We start from the raw sequence: 1,971 nt of genomic DNA, 5'->3' as shown, positions 1-1,971 counted from the left end.
CCCATACCTCTGGGCACGTGGAATGCGGCCCGCCCAGGGGTGGCTCAGATCCTGTCTCTGGATCGCAGAGGTCCCAGCCTAATGGAGAAGACAGGACTGATACACAGAGAACAATTGAGAACCCTCGCAAACCCTGGGATGTGCTAGTCACCACGTGCCCTAGGAGATCAGAGAAGGAAGAATCAGAGTGACCGCTGTGCAAGAAATCACCCGAAACCAGTTCCCAAAGGAGTACCGAAACCCGAACAGAAGAGCAGGCGTGTGCGTTGCGGGTTGGGGGTAGAAGAGACTAGTCCTATCAGATATTGAAATATATGATTGGTTATCTGGTGAAAACAAGCAAAAATGCCACAAGGGCTTAGAGAATGAGTAAGCTGGCAAGTTCAACATCGTCATCTTACCCAGGATGGTTTTTGGGCAATGGGATGGGGTGAAGACTCCCTGAGCCAGTAACTTCCCTGAAAGAGTGAGGAGGGAATCTTGAGATGGGGAGAGTTCCCTCCACCCACCTATCCACTCGCCCATCCCTCCCCGCACCCTTTATTCCTGTCATCTTTTCATGTGACAATAAATTGGAGAGCCCTGCTCGGAGCGAGCAGTGCGACTCTGCTGCCCTTCAAAATGAGAGGCCCCTATGTGTAACCAGGAAGCAAGAGTATTTGAAAAATAAGAGAGAAAAAGAAAAGCGCGGGATGCAAAAAAAGAAAAAGAAAAAGAAAAAGAATTGGCAAGTCCAAGGCAACCATAACTTCTTCCCCCCATTTGCCGACTGAATTCACGTCCAAGAATCTTCTGGAACCTTCCCTCCCTGCTTCCACCTCGCCCCACCCCGACTTCAGGGCCTGGGCTTGGAGATTTCACACCCCATACCCCTTCTCTGCCCTCCTGCCCGTCTGTCACGCCCTCCTGCTCCCCAGGGCCCTACCCACCCCTCGCTCCGGGGTCGCCCCTGACGCCCGCCCAACCGCGGCTGACGTCGCACGCTCCAGCCTCAGTCCACCCTGGGACCCTGCATTTGGCAGCCACGCGAGCCCCTCTCCAGCCCCATCAAGCGGCCGTCGCCCTGGAGACTGAGGACCCCTGCTGGGGTCACCCCTTGCAGCCTCCTCTCCCATGCTCGCCAGTCCTCGCCACCCCCGCCACTTGCACCAGACCCAAGCGCTCGTCCTCCGCTTCCCCTGCACCCCGGCCTGGTCACACCTCGGAGCTTGTCCCCACCTGGCCGTGCCCAGAGTCTGCCCGCCGGGTATCCCACACACACCGCTGGGCCTCACTGCCTCTCGGTGAGCTGTGGTGGCTCGGGTCCTGGTCCCCACGAAGCTGCGACCGGCAGGCAGCTTTCTTCCCTGCACGGGGCTCATTCCCTGAGCCCAGGCCGCTCCATGGCTGCAAGAGCTACCTTCCCACCCACGTGTCCCCAGGTGTGCGCACAAGCCCAGGGTGAGACCAGGGGCTGCTCCCTGCAGAGGCCGACCTTGCAGAGTCGACTGTGTGAGCGCAATGGGCTGCAGGCATTTTATTATGGAAGGTAGAAACCCTACACAGACAAAGGTCGCTCTCTTAGCGCAGTGGGCAGCGCATCAATCCCATAATCTGAAGGTCCTGAGTTCGAGCCTCAGAGAGGGCAGCTGTTTGTTGTGTACGATGGCAGCAAAGATGCTTAGAAGCAGCTAGAAGCTTCTAGAAGCAAAGCACTTTGGACCACGGGCAAAGAGTAGGTGTGCCAGTCAGGTACCAGAGGGTAAGGATGTGTCACCACCCGAGAGCCAGGTGTACAGAAGCAGGGTACCGAGCCACAGGGCGGCGTATTACGTAAACTCGCAAATGAGTCAACCTCGCTCATAACAAAAGAAACTCAGATCACAGCCACAGAATTAAAATTCACAAATGAGGCCAGGTGCATTGGCTCACATCTGTAATCCCAACACTTTGGAAAGCCAAGATGGGAGAATAGCTTAAGCCCAGGAATTT

The 1,971-nt window shown here is 56.3% G+C and overlaps 1 non-coding gene across 1 annotated transcript; it reads left to right on the top strand.

The window, feature by feature from the left end:
- Window positions 1-1,554: 1,554 nt before the first annotated feature.
- On the top strand, window positions 1,555-1,627 carry TRNAM-CAU (transfer RNA methionine (anticodon CAU)). Its single transcript has one exon. It is a non-coding gene; the product is annotated as a tRNA-Met (tRNA).
- Window positions 1,628-1,971: the final 344 nt, after the last annotated feature.

Source organism: Chlorocebus sabaeus, chromosome 5 (assembly GCF_047675955.1).
Source record: "Chlorocebus sabaeus isolate Y175 chromosome 5, mChlSab1.0.hap1, whole genome shotgun sequence".
NCBI classification, from domain to species: Eukaryota; Metazoa; Chordata; class Mammalia; order Primates; family Cercopithecidae; genus Chlorocebus; species Chlorocebus sabaeus.
Note: the sequence above shows the minus strand (reverse complement) of the source record. Positions and strands in the feature narration are given on the sequence as shown.